The sequence below is a fragment of the Rhinolophus sinicus genome, linkage group LG04 (assembly GCF_036562045.2).
Source record: "Rhinolophus sinicus isolate RSC01 linkage group LG04, ASM3656204v1, whole genome shotgun sequence".
Taxonomy (NCBI): Eukaryota; Metazoa; Chordata; class Mammalia; order Chiroptera; family Rhinolophidae; genus Rhinolophus; species Rhinolophus sinicus.
Window position 1 is genome coordinate 16,501,006 of NC_133754.1, and position 13,714 is coordinate 16,514,719.

The following is a 13,714-nucleotide window of genomic DNA, read 5'->3' on the forward strand; positions in this document are numbered from 1 at the left end:
TGATATCTCACTGTGGTTTTTATTTGCATTTCTCTGATGATTAGTAATGTTGAGCATCTTTTCATGTCTATTTGGAGAAAATTTTTGCAAACAACGCCTCCGATAAGGGGTTAATACCCAAAATATATAAGGAACTCACACAACTCAACAACAAAAAATAAACAATCCAATTTTAAAATGGGCAGAGGAGCTGAACAGACCTTTCTTCAAAGAGGACAAACATTATTATTCTAAGCAGTATACAAGGAAGGTTTTTATTTTGGGAGTTGATTAAATTACAGGAAAAGCCCACAAAAGAAATACCTGCAAAATAAAAACCATTTTCCTACTAGATACATTTAATTCATAGACTTAATAGGGACAGATGTCATATTAACAAGGTAACATCATTTTCCTCTTCAAATATAGTTATAAGAGTCTTAGCAGTAATCATACTCAGTCTCTATTGGAATAAAGGAATCAACAGTAGTAAAGAAAAAGACGAGAAAGGAGCAGGAAGAGGAGGCAGGAGGGGGAAGAGAGGGAGGATGACGAAGCTGCTGAGAATTTTTGAGTTATGCCAGGCATAACATCAGGCACTTTTTGCAAACATCAACCAACCAGATCCTAGTAAAAACTACTATCTGCATTATATGAAGATATTTTCACGATTATTATTTCACAATTAAAGAAAGCTTAAGGAAATTTCCCAAAAGTATAGCTAGTAAATTGCAAAGCAGGAATTCAAAAACCACCCCAATTTCAAAAATACTTTTTGATATGGCATGAATATATTCATCAATTGGCTGCATTGTTTAGGACAGTGAAAATCAATTATTTAAAAAATATCATTCTTGTGATATAGTCCTTAGTTGAAAATTTATCATTTGCTTTCTTTACTCATGTATTAATTTACCTCTAGGCCATTTTTCTTTTTCCGAAACTGTTTGTACAGCAACATCATTTTCCAAAGCTAGGTATGTTCTCACACCAATAATAGCTACAATTTACCAAGTACCATCATGTGACATAAAGTGCTCTAAGTGTACTACACACATTAACATATTATTTAATTGACTTCTCAAATAAATATATCAAATATACCCTATTATCTCAGTTCAATGTAGCAGAATATCAAGCCAGTAACTGGCTTGGCAGGGTGATTTACTAAAGACTCAGTCTGCATTCTAGTTTATTTTGCTTTGGTTTTGCTAGTGTAAGAACTTATTTTATTGATGTTAAACAGTGGTAACTATTAATATAACATACTATACTTTCTAAAACATATGTACTTCCTAAAGCATGCTCTATTAATATGAATAGATATCAAAATGAAATATATTTTCCCCTCTTTCCAGTAGGTAGAGTTTTCTGTTCCTGAAGTTTTGATTCCACTAACTCCGGAGAAATATCAATAGGTGCTTTCCAGATTCCAAAGTTTAAGCACTTCTTAATAACCAATATAATGCTTGGTGTAGAAAGATAAAGAATAATTGTATTCACTGGACAGAGATGAGGAGGAAATGGGATGCAGTTACTCTTAGGTAGAAGGATATTGAAAGTGAATGGCTGAATGGATACCAGTATGAACTTGCCACCATGAGAAAAACCCTGGCCTGAGCCAAAGAGAAAGCCAGGATTAACCTTACTGTAGAGAGAATAGATTATTCTCTTGGAAACTTTGATATAAAAGCCTTGTCATTATTGAGAGGAGAGTTGGGCAGATGAAACTTCATAATAACAAGAAATAATATCAGGCAGATGGTGAAGCAGAACTGTACAGGTTTCCAGTGGAAGGAAAAAAACACACAATGTGATACCTGCGGTTTGAAATAGAAGGCATCATTGTGACTTGAGAGATGGAGATGTCTAATGAGCGTCATCTGTTCTGAACCAACCAAGAAACTATTATGAAAACCTGGCCCTTTTTTGGGGTGGATACTACATGTATTTACAATATTTAGAATGTGAAACTCATCATTATGTTTTACTATAACTGTTGCAGATCAATCTAGTCTGTTAAACACTGATGAGCAAATTTTATGTTTAAAATGTTTAAGAAACTTAGAAAAGGTCACTCAGCTAGCAATTTGAATACGGTCTTATATTCAAAAAATGAAATCCTTGGTACATTATATCTCAATAATATGGGCCTTTCCTCCTTCTCCTTTTTTGTGCAATCTTTTAGATTATGTTTTGGAAAGTTCATGGGATACTTTCAGCTTAGGGACTTTAGCTCCTTTTTTCACAACACAATGGATTTGTAATCATTATAAATATTTTAGAATTTCATTATATTTTGAGCCAATCCAAGCTCTGTCATTTACTACATATTTGATTATGGACAAGTTATTCGGTTCAATCTTCTTGCTTCCTTATATGGGGAATGAGGGAAAATGAGTAACCTTTTGGTCTTATTGTGAAAATTAAATTAATAGCTGGTGTATAGTGTTAGTTACTATTGCTTTTATGAGATGAACTTACATATGGAAGAAAACATTCATGGGGTAGGTAACATGAACAAAAAGAGGTGTGAGAAGTTACAAGAAATATAAAGTTTATAGCTGTACTTAAGGAGATACAGTTAGAGCAATGGTTTTAAACTGGTGCCTTCTGAGATGGAATCAGCTATAGGACTATTTTGTTTGGCTAGCAAATGTTGAAAATAAAATAAATCTTTATACATCTATCCAGTCATCATTTATTATTAGGTTCCTCAGTTCAATCCAACACCGTTTTACTGGCCTAATTTACACTTTTGGGTTATTTATCTTGCTGCTGTATCAGCTGAGTAAACCCAGATTTAAAGATGTGTTCATTAACACGTGTTTTTTGTAGGTTAATGTCTAACATCTGATCATTGCTGGTGGTTTTTGTTTTTTGTTTTTTGTTTTGTATTTCACTTCCTTATGCTTTACACCTGTATAACTATAGAAGCATCATCATAAATTCCATATTGTTTTATTTTTGTATTTTTATTTAGATGTCTGCAATCAGAACTTGTTTTTGTTCTAAATTATATAGACTATTTATATGCTAGCTATCACTGTGTAGTTAAACAGTCTTGCTTGCTAGCTTATTCCAATGTCAGAGCAGTGGATTATTGAATTATTGGCAATCATTAAAAGAACCAGCTTTTAATATTTTGCATCCACTTTTAAGATCAGGGAGGATTTAAAGAGGTTGTGTGTGACTTTTCTGGACTGAAATTGAGCCTGGAAACTATTATTTTTATAGTTATATTGAGAAATCTCTCAGTGCAGCTTTAAGTACTAAAATAGAGATAGGGACTCATTTAATAGCACCTTCAGTATCCTGGTTCCTACCTACACAAAGTTAGGGCTTTGGAAAAGTATTTATGAGTGAACTCTCCTGAATCACTGATCCCACTTACTGCAGTAACTGATGTTTCCTTGGAGGTTTCCCATCTACTCAATTCACTCAGCCAGGTTTATGAGATGTGACAGGGTTGTAGTGCAAGGAGATGACTGCTATTTATATAGCAGAGAGTAAAATTTGACAGTGAACTTAGGGAAAGTTTTGCAAAGATACAGTACTTTCTCTAATAATTTTCTGTGGTTATTCTGTGTGACGTCTGCTCAATTATACCCACCCTGACATTAGACTATTTTCTCTATCAAAAAATATAAGTGTTTTTGGAAGAAGTGTGTGTTTAAAAATTAAGAATTCTTTTCTTTTTAATACCTTTATTGAGGTGTAATTGATATTCAAAGACCTTTACATATTTAATGTATCCAATTTGATGAGTTTGGAGATATGTAAACACCTGTAATACCATCACCACAATCAAGGTAACAATATACAATGGGGAAAGGATTGTCTCAACAAACAGTGTTGGGAAAACAGAATATCCATATGCAAAAAATAAAATTGTACCTCTACCTTACACCGTACACAAAAATCAACTCAAAACAAATGAAATGCTTCAATGTACGACCTGAAACTATGAAACTTATAAAGAAAACATAGGGAAAAGGCTTTTCAACATTGGTCTTAGAAATGTTTTTTTTTGGATATGACATACAAAGCAGTCCATAAAAGCAAAAAGGAGAAGTTAAACTATATCAAACTAAGAAACTTCTTCACAGAAAAGTAAACAATCAACAGAATGAAAGGGCAACTTTGGGGGGGGGGCAGATATTTGCAAACCATATATTTGATGAGGTTAGCATGAAAGTATGTTTGTTTCAGTTTAAAACATTTAATCTTAGATAACATTGCAAGTTGTAAGTGGAAAATTTGAGAGTTATAAATTAATAAAAGTAATATATTTGTTAAGTAATAATATACTTGACTAATAAAATATATTTTGTAACCTCACCTCTATCTGGAAAACGTGAAACACTCTAAAACTGAAAAAGAAACACACATTACTTTGCTATAAATAGCTTTGTTTATATTATAGTTTGTCCTTCAATTTGGTTCGTGATAAATTTAAAACAGAATTTGGTATACGTTTTGATAAAGTTAATTTGTTTATCGGGACCCACATGGCTGCCCCAGTGGCCTGGCCCAATCACAAATCTAATCCTAAATCAACCTGCACTTCCGAGAAACATCTGTCAAGGAGACTTAATTTACACTAATTGCAATCCTGTAATTCAGCTTTAACAAGCTTACTTTATCCTAGTAGGAAAGAGGACCTGCTAACATTGTAAAAGGAAATCCAGACCTCCACACGCATCCCGCTCTGTTTCCGTTTCCGGTCGCCGCTCCTCGCGCTCTGCAAAGCCCGCCATTGCCCACAATCCCCTGCGAAGAGTGTCTGTTGCCTGTGAGGTGCTGTGCTGCCCGATCCATGGGTTGTCTTCCCTGGACTAAAGGACAGCAACCTCGTTACCAAATAGGTTTAGTTTTGACGTTTGACAGTTGTGGCGGGGGAATGGGCCGGGAAGACAGCTGCTGAAGCTTCCAGAAGGCTCCGAGACGCAGGTGCAGGCAGCACGGAGCCCTTCTGGTTCGCTGCCTCTTCGGCTGCTCTCCCGGATCTCCGGTAAGCTTCTCTCAGGTGGAGCTCCGCTTGTTTCGCGTTCTGAGCTCCTTGAGTTCGTTTCTCATAATCCTTTCGGTGAAAAATTTGGGTGGGAGAGACTGAGACTTAGTGGGCTGAAACATTTGGGAGTATGGACGACCTCATCTACAAGGTAAGTGCCTTCTGGAGGTGATGACATGTCTTACTTAGGATGGGTGCACAGGCCAGAAATGCAACTATTGGTTGAATTAGGATTATTTCAACAGGGACAAATAATAGGTACACCTCAAACTAAAGAAAGTAAGTTGCAGCCACTGGGGGCTCAGAAACCTAGTGGTATATCCACAGCATAAGTCAGTCCACAGTTTTCTTCCATTTTATAATGGTAAGTTTACTTGAAAATATTAGGAGTTCATTAGAAAAGTATAACTGATTACTAAAATACAGTTGTATGTATTTGCGGACAGCCAGCAGACTACAGTATGTATTTTAAAGTGAACATTAATTTAAATAATATACGTATTTGTTACCTTTACTTCAATCCTGGGCAGTAACTCTAAAGCAGTCTTCAAAGCAAGGTAGAGGACTGTATGGCATCTTGTTATTATGACATGTATTTCAATAGGGGGCTTGAAGAGGAGTATGCAGAGAGAGTAAGCACCTTTCCAGAAATAATGATATAACTTGGGCTTAACTCAGAAGAGAAATATAATCCTGGGGACTTTGATAAAGTCCAAAAAAACCCCAAAACAAACAAACAAACAAAAACAACCACACAGGCAATACCAAAACTACCACTACCAACATAAATGCCACCTTTTGGAAAATTTGTATTGAGCTATGAGAAAAATATGCATTGACAATTTATATAATAAATGAGAAATAAGTAGCAAATCTGAAAAACCAAAATAAAGAAAACTTACCTTTTTTTTTTTCATTTTACTTATGAGAATGCCAGATAACACTGTGTTTAGGGGTGTGTGTGTGTGTTAGGTAATGATTATGGTCTACTCATCTAACCAGGCAGAAATTATTTCATCCTTGTTTTATATCCTAACACTTAATACAGTTTCTGAAATTGCTTCTTTTCTGCTCAGATGGCCATTAATTTCTTGACATGTTCCGTATTCTAATTTAAAATTGCCAGTTCAAATAATCCCCATTTTATTCTCCCTAAGCAAGCCCGCAGTCAAAACTATCATGACAGTGTGATATATTTGCAAATTCAAATTCATTTTGTGTTGAAATATCTTGTACAAAGTAGCCTAATTCACAGTGCAAAGTGAATCATTCTCCTGGAGATGTATGTATATGAGGTTGGACAATTAAGTTCACGAACTTGTTGCAAGGATGTTGCTGACCATTTTTTTTTTTTTATGTCAGAGGGATTATTCATTATGAATTCGTACAACTGGACAAACAGTTAATCAAGTTTACTATTTGGAAGTGCTGAAAAGTCTGTCTGAAAAGGTTAGACAGAACTTTTTGCCAACAATTCATGGCTCTTGCATGAGGACAATGTACCAGCTCATAGGGCACTGTCTGTGAGGGAGTTTTTAGCCAGAAAACAAATAACTGTATTGGAACACCCTCCCTACTCACCTGATCTGGTCCCCAATGACTTCTTTCTTTACCTGGAGATAAAGGAAATATTGAAAGGAGGACATTTTGATGACATTCAGGACATCAAGGATAATACGCTGACAGCTGTGATGGTCATTCCAGAAAAAGAGTTCCAAAACTGCTTTGAAGGGTGGACTAGGCACTGGCATCAGTGCATAGCTTCCCAAGAGGAGGACTTCGAAGGTGACTGTAGTGATATTCAGCAATGAGATATGTAGCACCTGTTCTATGATGAGTTCGTGAACTTAATTGTCAGACCTTGTGCATTCTAAATCAAAGAAGACAATGTAGCTTTCTTCTTTTTCAAAGTCTAACTCTATGTTCTTGTCTCCTATGTTTTTATATTACTCCTAGACTATACAGGCTGCCCTATATTTCCCCTAGTTATCCAAAATATGTAAATATCAGCTCTCCAAAGAGCTTGTGACTATTTAAAGCTCACATTGCTGACTTCTTTGACTTACAGATGACATTGCTGGAATAACTTTTTTCATGTTTCTAGGAGACAATATTTAATTTTTCTTTGTATTGTTTAACTGAGAAATAGGTAATCTTCATATGAAATGTTTAGGGTATATGCATATTTACTATTTGACTATTAATAACTTACACACTTAAAATATTTTGCTTTCACAAATAAGGTAATGTCTTAAGGATCAAGTTCAAATAGGAAAAACATATTGATTGCCTATGTAAATAGAAAAGAATACAGTTTACTAGTTTGTAAGAACATGGTGAAATTTTACTCTTTTGCAGAATCATTGGGTGGTGTAATAGAATTGACAAGATCCACCAGTCTTTTTACCATCTAAAATTTAATTGGACATGTTATTTTGAGGAAATTGAACATATTCTACCCTCATTCTAACTAGATGAGTTCATTGCTTAACACATGGAAATATGTTTTCCGATGTTATAATACTTATTTTAATGATCCCAATTTACACTTCCCCAGTTATGCCTTACTTTGTATCTTAGAATGCATATGTAAAAGCATATTTTGATTTCAAGAGAAGGATTTTAGTATGAAATACATTCCCCAAACTGTTATATACCAGATTATTTCATCAATAAAGTTTTGTTGTTGAACTAAACTATTATTAAATGTCCTCACCTAACCTGTTTCCAGTTTTTCTCAAGACTTTTTCTAGAGAATACATGTTATCTTAATAGTTTTTTGACGTGCCAATATATAAAAGAAGGCAGTCTTTACATGATCACAACAGGCTATGAATCTCTGTTTCATAACAACAGAGACATGATTCAGAAAACAGTACCATTAAAGCAATATTTCAATGAGAAGTTATCACTCTTCTGATCAATAATCCTTTTAAACTGTATTCCAATCTCTTGCTTTTTTATACCTCCAACCCTCATTCTCCAAATATTTTAATCTTGTTCTTTTGCTACCACCTGCAATATAATTTGGTGTATCCACATCAAGCAAAGCCATCTCATTCCCTTTGGATATGTCTTTCTACTAGCCCTAAAACCCTGTTACTTTGGGGGACATAACAATTAAAAACAGAATGCCATCCTGCAAACTTAGAACACTTCTCCACAAAGGTAGAATATTTAAAAAAAAAAAAAGTGTTATTTAATAGAATAAACATTAAACCATAATGTGATGCATATCACAGGCAATCCACTAAATGGTTGCCAAGACAGAGAAATCTTACCCTTTTATATGCCCAGGCAGATACACCCAGTTACTTACATGTTCTCAAGATAAACAATAACTAATCCTTAAGTAACAGGACCTGACAGCATCATTTGTCACATATACTTCATCATAGATTCATTTGGTAATTAGTGTGGCCATCTGTGCCTGTCGATTGGTTTTAGCCTAAGGAAAAATAAACCTCCCATATCTTCATGGTAGGAGATAATTTAGCAACTTGGATGCACCCTTGAAGTTAGTTTCCTAGCATTCCACAAACTGGAACAGGAGAGAGCTATCCTCCTTGATGATCACATTTCAAAGAAATGGGCATCAGTTTTTTGAGAAAGACATTTCTGAGACATTAAGTTGGAAAGGGGCTGATTGACCTTTTAAAAAGATTTACATATGTTTTAAAAAGAGAATGAACTTACAAATATAAGTTTTCTAAAGTAAATGGTCTAAGAAAAGTGTGAGAGAAGTCTTTTCCCTTTTTTTCAACAGGCAGATTTCAGCCTCTTATTTTTAGTTAGTATTTACCCTTTTACTACTATATTAATCAGGTTCTCCACAAAACTAATTGGGTATTGGTTCATGCAATCATGGAGGCTGAGGAATCCTAAACTCTGCAGTCAGCAAGCTGGAGCCCCAGGAGAGCTGATGGTGTAGTTCTAATCAGTCCAAAGCCTTAAGAACCAGGAAGAGGTGAAAGCCAGTCACTCCAGGATAAGATCTATGTCCCTGTTCCGACATCAGCCAAGAGGAGTTTTCTCTTGTAGAGCATTGGCCATTTTTTTTTTTTTTTTTTCTGTCCAGGCCTTCAACTGATTAGATGAGGGAGTGCAATCTTCTTTACTCAGTCCATTGATTCAAATATTAATCTCATCCGAACACCTGCAGAACCATACAGAATAATGTTTGACCAAATATCTGGGCACCTCCTGGCTCATCAAATTGACCCATTAAATTAACTACCAGAAAGATCAAGTTGAGTACCAAAAAAGTACCCAACTTCTTTCTTCTTACCTTGAGAAACGATCACTTTTCTCTCTCTCAGTAAGTCCAGTTTTCACGTTAGCATAGCACATTCAATATCATTTGAATAGAGTGGATAATATTTTGAATAACCCCTGTTAGGAGCACAATACACAGCACTAGTAGTATCTTGCTGATATCCAAGAGAAACTTTTCCAACTTAGTTTATAATATGAAGATTACTCTTTCTTTCCCAATCTTATACTACTAATTTTTACCAGAGAAATTATAGAACTCCACTGTTTATTTTCTTTCAATGTTCAAACTACTTAGTTTTTTAAAATTAAATTTATGGGGCTTGCTTGAAATGGTGGTAAACAAGATATAAACCAACATCAATTTGGCTTTACTTTCTATTGGTGTTTATATCTTATTTAGCACCGTTTCAAGCTTTCTGAAATCCACGAATGTTTCATTGGTAATTCAAGAAGTCAAAAATCCTTTGTTGATGTATTTCTCCCAGTTTCATCCCATATTATATGCTCCAGTTAACTTATACCTTTTATTGATCACAAGTTCTGCACTTTCCTGTCCCTTTTATTTTTCTGAAGCCATTACTGCAACTGGAAATGCCCTTACCTCTATAATTTTGTTTTTAGTCTTATTTATCCTTCAGTGTTTGTCTGTACTGTTGTAATCTCCTTAAATCTTGGCACGATCTTTTACCTGGAAGTGTATCTTTAGTCTTTTGAATATCATAAAGGCTTCTCACAGTATCTGTCATATTCAGCTCTATCATACTTGTGTTCATATTGCCTTTATCCAAAATATTTTTAATTCAGAGTGCAGATTGTACTTTTTTCTGTCCCTCGCATCTTCTATCATTGTATCCTTAGTTATGTGTTAAATAAATGAATCAATGTATTGATAGCTACATGTAGGGTGCTTTAATATAACTTCTGTCTGCCTCTACAAATTACTTGTATGCAAGTATTCCTCAGTGAAAATTTACAGTATAAATAAAAATAATTATCATGGTAGTTAGGATCAGAGACAGTAACATTAGCATAGGCATTTAAAAACATCATGGAAGAAAAAGTAAGTAAAAGTTTGACTGCTTATACTAAGTTTAACTTTAAAAGCAAGTAAATTTTATTAATAGCTAAAAATGCATTCTGATTGTACAATGTTAGGTATTTTTTTAACATGAAGTGATCACTATATTCCCAGGGACTGAAATATAATTTATTGAAATAGATTGTGAGGTGAAATTCTTCATTGTAATAAATAAAGCATAAGAGCCAATTGAAGGTAGTTGGGGAATAAATAACTTTAAAATAATAATTGTACTAAGTTTTCCCTCTTGGAAAAAGGGAAGAAAGATAGGGCAAACAGTATTTGTGGGAGAGTTAACAGCTCTTTTCAATCTACAAATACAATGAAAACTTACTGAATGCACGAGTTTAAAATATACAGACATTTTTATTGTGGCATGTAAAATTGGATGGAAATGAGTTAATCTTCCAAATTACTCATTAAGAGTAATAAATCACTTTGTATCCTGAAAAAGAATTAAAAATCTTCATTACCAATATCTCAATTCAATTTAGATAATCAACATTCTAAGCTATTTCAAAATTTAATTTGAAGCAGCAACATAAATTAATAGTGGTATTCCTGGAAACATAACAGTTTCTCCTTTTTTCTGTACTGATGTTTCTCTTACATGTTAACTAAATTTAGTTATTAATTCACCTAAGATGTAGGCTAAGAAACTAAAGACAGATTATTGATACTGTTCCACTTGGAAGAAAAAAAAAAGTAACTTATAGGAAGTAAGCTGCAAGTTGAATACTGTTGTATTCTAGTCATTATTTCCTAACTTGCAAGGGCAGGATTGCTCCAGGATTCTCCCCAGTACTGGACTTGCACTCCTATTGGTAAGTGATGACATTGTAATTCAAGCTCTAGATCAATCGTTTCTCTGCTGACTTTTGATACAGTAAGAACATTTGACACATTGATTTTCCTCATTTAATTCATCTTTCCTATCTTGTTAGGATTACTTGATCTGTTCAGTCTTCACTGAAATCCATTTAAAGATATGCAGCTGATCTTTTTCAAGTTTTCTCATTGATTCTAAATTGTCCAGTAGATTTCTCCCTATCTACAAGTAGTGTCAGAATGTGCACGAGGAAATAGGACTGTGTGTGATACATGTGATTATAGATGATTGCTTAAGTTTTAGAGTTGAAAGTATGGTCTCTCTTTGAAGGAGCCTTTTAGGGAGAGGGTGGTTAAACACTGATGGTGGTAAACATTTTTGTAAGGTTGGTAAAAAACATAAATGAAACTGGTAACTGTTTATTCAGGGTTGCTGTACTAAGAAAAATCACTATCAATTTAACAAGTACGCTGAAGAATTTTACTTGTCTTAAATTTATTTAGAGACGTTTTTCATTGCAAAAACTTCAATTCCAACTAGGAAACAATTGAGAAATTATGTCACTGTTCGCTGTTGGTATTCTACATTTTTGGTATTCTACATTTAATATTGAGTTTGTTCGGCAAACTAGAGGACTACAGGCCATGAGGAGTTTGACTTTTATGAAATATTTTAACAGATGACGCCATTTGCATAGGTACCACACCGAATTATTGTTAACTGTGAACTCTGGAGTCATTCCCATGGGTAGCCATTCCACAAATGATCAGTTAGGAGAACTTGAGCCAACTAGGGAAACTTTCTGTGCTCAACACTCACGTTTGTACATGGAAATGATAATATGCATATCATAAGGTTACTGTAAAGCTTAAATGTAACAATTACCCTGATACATTTAACTTAAAACAATGCAAATGTACTTAATAAGTATTCTATATAAAACTAGCTATCATTCTGAGATCCTTAGACCAAAAGTGAAAAGGTAATCAGGTATATTTTTACTATACTGAGTTAGTAGTTTTGTTCTATTTAGAATTTTGTTTTTTACCAGTTAATTGTTCTGGTAAGATGCCTCAAAAAGTAGCCAAGCCTCCTCTCACTGGATATTTAATAGGAATCGTCTGATCAGTTTTCAGGGATTTTGTGGAAGGGATTGAGAAACTGAACTAAATAATGTTCAAAGTACTTCCCAATACTAACTTTGTTAGTCAGAGTCCTTTATTTTGTAAGAGATAGAATCCCAAAGATACACACAAAGCACTCTTAGAAAGATACATATAATGAGGGTAAGCAGTGAACAACCTCAGAGCAGGGCATTCAGAGACATAGCTGGTTCTCAGGCAAAACATAAATTTAACTATTGTTGTAATTCCATCATTCAGCATCTTATCTATGGTCTTCTCTAAATGTGAATGTTGTTTCTCTCTGGAAATTGTTCAGGGTGTATCCACTAAAAATCCCCAAGTTGCATGCTATAGTATGTACAGAAAGAGAAGGCTGATTGGTATTTTTACCCCAGTTCCATAGTTTCTGGAACAAGTGGTCTACAATTAGTATTTCCCTCATAACCTATTTTGTCTTCTCTCCACTATTCTCTGGTAACCACTTTCTCAACTGAAAGAACTTGTTCTCACTAAAATCATCTGATGGTCAAATCCAATGATCCCTATCCAGTGTGTGTCTAATTTGACATAATTTACTTTAACATTTGTAGCTTCATTAAATATTGTGTCTCTTTCTTTTTACTTAAAACTCTCTTTGCTTTCTATCTCGCACAGTTATTCATTGGTCCACTTTGTTTACCTTCTCTGGTGATCTCACAGGGCCTTCCTTATTTCTCATACTATGCTCTGTGTGAGCAATTTCATTCACACACATCTCAGTGAGTGACACAATTTGCCTTACAAGGAAACTTGAGAAACATCTGGTATACCTTTCTCTCTTTTGCCTTTCATAATTATTCAGGACCACATTACTTTGATTAACTTCTAAATTCCTGTTTGAGATATTCCCACTGTCATCACTCATCTGATCAATAAATTTATTTGTACTGTGTTACCTATGATGTAATAGGCATTGTGCATAGGTACTGGGACTAAAATGGTGAGAACCCTGTATTTATGACAAAGCAGATAAATTATACTTTAAACATATAATCACAAAATACTTATTTACTAAGTATAATGGTGCTATGAGGGAATGAGATACACAATCTTATACTTGAAGAGTATAAAAAAGTGAGTGGTGCCTCATTAGAGGCTCACTGGGTAAAAAGATGGGGGACATGAATTGGCCTCAGTATTTATATTTTCAGGTCTTCATCTCTGTTTAACATAGGTTATGTTTGAGAGTGTCACTGCAGTGAAGATTTAATATTTAGTACACCTTTAGAATTCTTCAGTGAACTCTAATTTCCTAGAAATTTTGTAAAATCAGTTCATGTTCTGAGACCTATCTTTGTGCCGACCCTTTTCTCTCATCTCTTTTCCAATAATACCAAACGTTTTGTACTTATTTGAAAAATACTACGCTGTCAGGC